Source organism: Macrobrachium rosenbergii, chromosome 4, assembly GCF_040412425.1.
Source record: "Macrobrachium rosenbergii isolate ZJJX-2024 chromosome 4, ASM4041242v1, whole genome shotgun sequence".
NCBI lineage: Eukaryota > Metazoa > Arthropoda > Malacostraca > Decapoda > Palaemonidae > Macrobrachium > Macrobrachium rosenbergii.
The window spans coordinates 9,440,001-9,447,500 of NC_089744.1; the positions used below are offsets into that span (position 1 = coordinate 9,440,001).

The window sequence follows — 7,500 nt, forward strand, 5'->3', positions numbered from 1 at the left end:
AATCATGTCTTTAAACAAATACATATGTACACACACACACACATTATACACACACATACATATGTGTGTGTGTACCTATGTATTTGTTTAAAGACATGATTGTATGTTTGTCACTGACTAAATGCTTTGCGTGTGTTATATGTATGTGTAATTATAGGTGTATTTGCACATTATAGAATATAATAATACAGGATTTTTCCCTAGTGTGTAATTATATTGTTTTAAAACTATATAAGGAAATCAGTCAAATATTTTTCTTTAAAATGTCAATTGGTAATTATGCACTCATCTGGTCTGGCTTCTCTGATTATAAGTATATACGGAAATACTGAAGGAATTGTACATTAATACTTACCAATTCTTTTGGAAATAGCACTAAAATTCGACGTCTGACGAAAGACAATGCTCACTGTAGAATCAGTATTTCTAAGTCACTTATTAATGCCACGAACGATATCCCCTCTCTAAGCACAGGATGTCAGCGTAACTCCTTTTAATAATTCTATGGAAAAACAATTTTCTAATGAAATTTTCAGTATATTTATATCTCAGCAAAAACGAACGAAAAATTAAATCTATTCACTCATTGAAAATGTCTTTCGCTTTCGGGACACAGTCAACAAAAAGAGTTCTAAAATATAACACCTTTGCGGTTCCTTTATTTGGGGGGAACCAAAGCACCCGGACACCACCACTTGTACGGAACGGGTCTAAGCAACGCTGGTAATCGCCAGTTTTTTTAAGGGGGAGTGAGAAGCAACGAAAAGTTGGCGGGGTGGGTAGCAGCACCACCAGCAGCGGTGTTTCTCCCGCGGGTCCTGGACTGAACTGCCGTGGTAGGGGTGTTCGAAGTTCTTCCCTTCCCCTTGGACTCTCGCGCCTCTGCTGGCTGATGCTGGGCGCACGCAAAACCCAATCCCATTCCCCCCTAACCCCCTCCCTCTTCCCCTCCCCACACACAAAAAACACGCACAATCCTCGATGGATAGCGCACGCAGACCGCACTCACTTAAAGTCCATTTCTCGCGGATTGCTAATGGTGGAACAAATTAGAGTCCTCCTCACTGCTATATTTAACCGACCAGTATTACAAATATATTTTATATATATATATATATATATATATATATATATATATATATATATATGTATATATATATATATAAATATATATTATATATATATATATATATATATATATATATATATATATATATATATATATATATATATATATATATATATATATATATATCTGATTCCATACGGTAGAGTTGTCGGCTAGCACTCTGCTAGGCCCGAGTTCGCGTCTCCGGCCGGCCAATGAAGAATTAGGGGAATTTATTTCTGGTGATAGAAATTCATTTCTCGGTATAATGTGGTTCGCATTCCACAATAAGCTGTAGGTCCCGTTGCTAGGTAAACCAATTGGTTCTTAGCCACGTAAAATAAATCTAATCCTTCGGGCCAGCCCTAGGAGAGCTGTCAATCAGCTCAGTGGTCTGGTTAAACTAAGGTATACTTAACTTTTTCTCTCTAGGTTCTCATAGTTCCATGAATTTTATTACTCCTGATGCTGCTTTGATCCTTGATGACAAAGAATATCATTAGGTAATTTCGGCCTCAATCTGCGATTATCAATTTTTCTCGATTCATACAATTCCTTAAGGTCGCCTGAAGCAGTGAGTGGAACGTTATTGACCAAACTGAATATACTTTGTGACACATTCCATCTAGTTGTGTCCTTTTGAAGTTTACATCCTTTGCTAGCAGAATTATAACACGAATAACTCCATCATGATACCTGACAGCTTAGTTGAAAGACTATGTTATTTATGACAGTTTTGTCACTTATACACGCGTGGTGTTATATATTCTCAAACATTAAGCTCCAAATACTTCTCTATATGAAATTTACTTCACCTTGCTAATGATTTATACACAAAAGGGAATTATGTAGGCTTTTTTTATTTTTCTGAAGAGACGGGGAGTTATCTATTTGGTTGTCAAGAGAGATTTAAAGTGGTTTAGACTCTTGTGTATATGTTGAATCCATATATGGAACAAGCCCTTGAGGCCATTGACTTGAAATTCAAGCTTCCAAAGGCTACGGTGTCTCTGGAAGAAGTGACAGCTGGTAACAGGAAATGCATTCCATGATCATAACAGAGAGTTTGCTCAAGCACTCCCTTCAGAGTCGTAGTCTCAATCCTCCAAATCTTTCAATCTTTTCTCACCTATTCTTTGGCTCACCACTTCTTTCATCTTACCTGTATTAGTTACATTTACTCCCAAATACCTGTCAGAACCAGCTGTTCCTAGTCTTAAACCAATTACCGGAATTTCATTTTGCTCACATTCACTTTCAAATTCCTGCTCTCGCAAATTCATTCAATTGCTTTCAAACTCTTTCACCATCCTTTGCTGTTTCTCTTCACTGTCCTTCATCAGTATGATATTATATCAACGCAAACATCATTTGTTCCAAGTTCCTTTCACGACTATTTCAGGGACATAACAGACCATCGTCTTGGAAATACATTTATACAAAAACAGTTCCTCTCTCATTTACATATTCTGGTACATAAGATATTTCATCATAAACTTTTAATTTCTCTAAACTATAAATCTTCGACGCCTCCACTTTGCATCTCAATGAATTCTCTCCAAAGCCTTTCTAGGTCCTTGTACTCCACATTATTCCTGTAATACCGCCTATCATTTACATAGAAAAGTCATTGAATCATGCCTTATACTCCTTCCCCTCTTAGCTTATACTTTTTCCCTCTTAGTTTCATAGAAAAGTCTTTGAATCATGCCTTATAATTTTTCCCTCTTAGTTTCATAGAAAAGTCTTTGAATCATGCCTTATACTTTTTCCCTCTTAGTTTCATAAAAAAGTCTTTGAATCATACCTTATACTTTTTCCCTCTTAGTTTCATAGAAAAGTCTTTGAATCATGCATTATAATTTTCCCTCTTAGTTTCATAGAAAAGTCTTTAAACCATGCTTTACACTTTTTCAGGCTTAGTTTCATAGAAAAGTCTTTGAATCATCCCTTATATTTTTTCCCTCTTAGTTTCTGAGAAAAGTCTTTGAATCATGCCTTTTTCCCTCTTAGTTTCCTAGAAAAGTCTTTGCATCATGCCTTATGCTTACCTTGTACTATTTCCCTCTTAGTTTCACAGAAAGGTCTTTGAATCATGCCTTATACTTTTCCCCTCTTAGTTTCATAGAAAAGTCTTTGAACCATGTCTTACTCTTTTTCCCCTTCTTAGTTTCATAGAAATGTCTTTGAATCATGCCTTATCAAAGAAAAGTCTTTTTTCCCCTTTTTCCTCTTAATTTCACAGAAAAGTCTTTGAACCATGCCTTACACTTTTTTCCGTTTAGTTTCATAGAAAAGTCTTTGAATCATAACTTTTTCCTGCTTACTTGCATAGAAAAGTCTTTGAATAATGACTTATGCTTAGTTTCATAAAAAGTCTTTGAATCATGCCTCATACTTTTTCCCCCACTTAGTTTCACAGAAAAGTCTTTGAATCATGACGTATACTTTTCCCCTCTTAGTTTCACAGAAAAGTCTTTGAATCATGCCTTATACTTTTTCCCTCTTAGTTTCAGAGAAAAGTCTTTGAATCAGCCTTATACTTTTTCCTCTTAGTTTCATAGATACGTCTTTGAATCATGCCTTATACTTTTTCGCCCCCCTCCTAGTTTCATAGAAAAGTCTATGAATCATGCCTTACACTTTTTCCCCTCTTAGTTTCATAGAAAAGTCTTTGAATCATGCCTTATACTTTTCCCCTCTTAGTTTCAGAGAAAAGTCTTTGAATCAATGCCTTATACTTTTTCCCTCTTAGTTTCCTAGAAAAGTCTTTGAATCATGCCTTATGCTTAGTTTCATAAAAAAAGTCTTTGAATCATGCTTTATACTTTTTCCCTCTTAGTTTCACAGAAAAGTCTTTGAATCATGCTTTATACTTTTTCCCCCTCTTAGTTTCACAGAAAAGTTTTTGAATCATGCCTTATAATTTTTCCTTCTTAGTTTCACAGAAAAGACTTTGAATCTTGCATTATACTTTTTCCTTCTTAGTTTCATAGAAAACTCTTTGACTTATGCCTTATAATTTTTCCCCTCCTAGCTTCATAGAAAAGTCTTTGAGTCATACCTTATACTTTTTCCCCTCTTAGTTTCATAGAAAAGTCTTTGAATCATGCCTTTTTCCCGCTTAGTTTCATAGAAAAGTCTTTGAATCATGTCTTATACTTTTTCCCTCTTAGTTTCACAGAAAAGTCTTTGAATCATGCCTTATAATTTTTCCCTCTTAGTTTCGCAGAAAAGACTGAATCATGCCTTATACTTTTTTCTTCTTAGTTTCACAGAAAAGTCTTTGAATCATGCTTTATAATTTCCACAGAATACTAAGAATTCTTATTGTTACCTAATACTTCCTACGTTCTCCTTTATCTCTCTTTCCGTTTTACAAGCTGATTTTAATGTACACGTGCTGTACTAAAGCGCTGAATCCCCGGTACATGTCTATTATGAATATATAGCGATTGTGATTTTGATGCCATAAGATTTATGCTGTAAAAAACGCCTATCTGTTTTTTAATGCAAATTAATAACGTATTTGTGAACGTACAGAATACTTTTAACCTTTTCATTATATTTCACTTGCTTTAATATTCTCTAGTTGCTTTATCTTACTTTCACACACACACATACACACACACACACACACACACACACACACACACATATATATATATATATATATATATATATATATATATATATATATATATATATATAGCCTCGACTGATACATACAACACAGACACACAGACACCTGTGGCGAGGGTTCAATCCGCAGCCGACCAGTTAACGTGACTTTTATTCCCGGGATTTTTGTAATGGGATAGGTTTGCTGAAAGCAAAATGGTTGTTACAGACTAATACACACATAAACAAAGCCACTCCAACATCTTCTAAAACATAACAGGACTTTTTGATTTGGCTTACCCGCCCAGACCTGTGGTCTGGGAGAAATCGGCGGGGCCCTGCCTGACATGTACACATTAGACCGGGGTCTAAGCGATGGTCAGGCAGGGCAGCCGATACGGCCGACCCAACGCCAAATCAAAGTTCTTCCCAGCAGCGCAGAAGTTATTACCCCATATAAAAATGGGAATAAAAGCACGTTAAAACGAAGAAGTTCGAGACGACACACACACACACACACACACACACACACATATATATATATATATATATATATATATATATATATATATATATATATATATATATATATATATATATATATTTATATATCTTCTAGCCCATAGTTTTTCTCTAAGGCAATTTTCGTTAAAAGCAGTTGCTTCAGTGGTATCAGCAAGCAAGTTTGTTTGCAGAAATATTCATATCGTCGGAGTTTTTTTCCGTTTCCCATGCGTTAATCTTCAGTGAAGAATACAGTCTTCTTTCTTCCATTTATTGTTTTCTGTCACGACAGCTGTTTGGCGAAACAGCTGTCGTGACAGAAAACAATAAATGGAAGAAAGAAGTTTGCGTATTCTTTATCGACGATTGACGCATGGGAATCGGAATATATCCGATGATATGAAGATTTCTGCAAAAAACTTACAGATGCCACTAAAGCAATCACTCTTAAGTATACCTTAGTTTTACCAGACCACTGAGCTGATTAACAGCTCTCCTAGGGCTGGCCCGAAGGATTAGACTTATTTTACGTGGCTAAGAACCAACTGGTTACTTACCAATGGGACCTACAGCTTAGTGTGGAATCCGAACCACATTATAGCGAGGAATGAATTTCTATCACCAGAAATAAATTCCTCTAACTCTTCATCAGCCGGCCGGGGAATTGAACTCCGGCCCATCGAGTGACAGTCCGCAGCTCTACCGACTCACCCAACAAAGAGCTTTAGCAATCACTCTTAACTATATATATATATATATATATATATATATATATATATATTATATAAATATATATATACACATACATACACATATATATATATATATATATATATATATATATATATATATATATATATATATATATATATATATATATATATATATATATATATATATATATATATATATATATATATATATATATATATATATATATATATATATATATATATATATATATATATATATATATATATATATATATAGTAGAAAGGTATAAGTGTTCTCGAAATACCATTGTAAATCTAAACGTAAAATCATGCCATTCCGGAATCCGAAGAGAATGAAAATTGTGAAGGCAAGCAGTGAATTCCAGCCCAGTATAAACTGTTGTAGAGACTGCCAAACATTCCTAAAGGAACGTGTGATAAATCTGATAAAAGAAAGAAGGAAAAGTTACCAGTCCTCGAAATGTATGCTGCTGCTCTTCCTAGTCCGTCCACGAGCATTTTTCAGATCTCGGGTTCTGCATACTGAAATGCCCTCTTTGTTAAAGTGCTAAAGAAAAACAAACAAAAAACAGAGTTTCCTCCTATCTTTCTCTCTGTCTCTCTCTCCCTCTCTGTGAGGAGAAGGATTCTCTACTGTTTAGTCATGCATTTTACAATGCAATATTATGCCTGCCGTACTTAAATAACCTTAAAATATATAAAACAATACAGAATTCTCTCTCTCTGTCATGAGAAGGATTCTCGAGTGTATTTTCACGCATTTTACAATGAATATTATGTTTGCTGTACATGAATGAACTTAAAACAAACAAAAATAGAGAGCTCTCTCTCTCTCTCTCTCTCTCTCTCTCTCTCTCTCTCTCTCTCTCTCTCTCTCTCTCTCTCTGATGGAAAGGATTCTCCGCTGCATTGTTACACATTTTACATCGAAATACTATATCTGCAATACCTGAATGAACTTAGGGATTTGTACTTGTTAAATGATACCGTGACCTACTGCCTGTAATGAAAAGCTTCCCCAATCTTTAATGTGGCTACAGTGATACATGATAATGATAATGAGAGTGGTATGATGATTCAGTACATTGCCTACTATGACGATTAGATAATACAGGGGATGAATGTATAGGTATTATGATAATCATCTTTAAAGAGGTATGTTGTGGAAGTGACTAAATTTCTATTCATGTTTTTAGTTTTCTGAAAAGAAAACTACTGTGCCGGCTTTGTCTGTCCGCCCGAATTTTTTTCTGTCCGAGCTTTTTTTCCTGTCTGCCCTCAGATCTTAAAAACTCCTGAGGTTAGAGGGCTGCAAATTGGTATGTTAATCATACACCCTACAATCATCAAGCATACCAAATGGCAGCCCTCTAGCCTATGTAGTTTTGATTTTATTTAAGGTTAAAGTTAGCCATAATCTTACATCTGGCAACGTTATAGGCTAGGCCACCACCGGGCTGTTGTTAAAGTTTCATGGGCCGCGGCTCATACAGCATTACACCGAGACCACCGAAAGATAGATCTACTTGCGGT

The 7,500-nt window shown here is 35.2% G+C and overlaps 1 protein-coding gene across 6 annotated transcripts in view; it reads right to left on the bottom strand.

The window, feature by feature from the left end:
* Nucleotides 1–876, bottom strand: part of LOC136830467 (neuroligin-2-like) — a 183,179-nt gene extending 182,303 nt beyond the window's left edge. For 5 of the 6 annotated variants that reach the window (XM_067090022.1, XM_067090010.1, XM_067090037.1 and 2 more), the window contains exon 1: nucleotides 356–830. The gene's annotated coding sequence lies outside the window, so the exon portion shown is untranslated. Of the gene's footprint in view, nucleotides 1–355 lie in introns of all 6 variants that reach the window. The other variant, XM_067090029.1, reaches the window with a different exon arrangement.
* Between the last annotated feature and the right edge of the window lie 6,624 nt (nucleotides 877–7,500).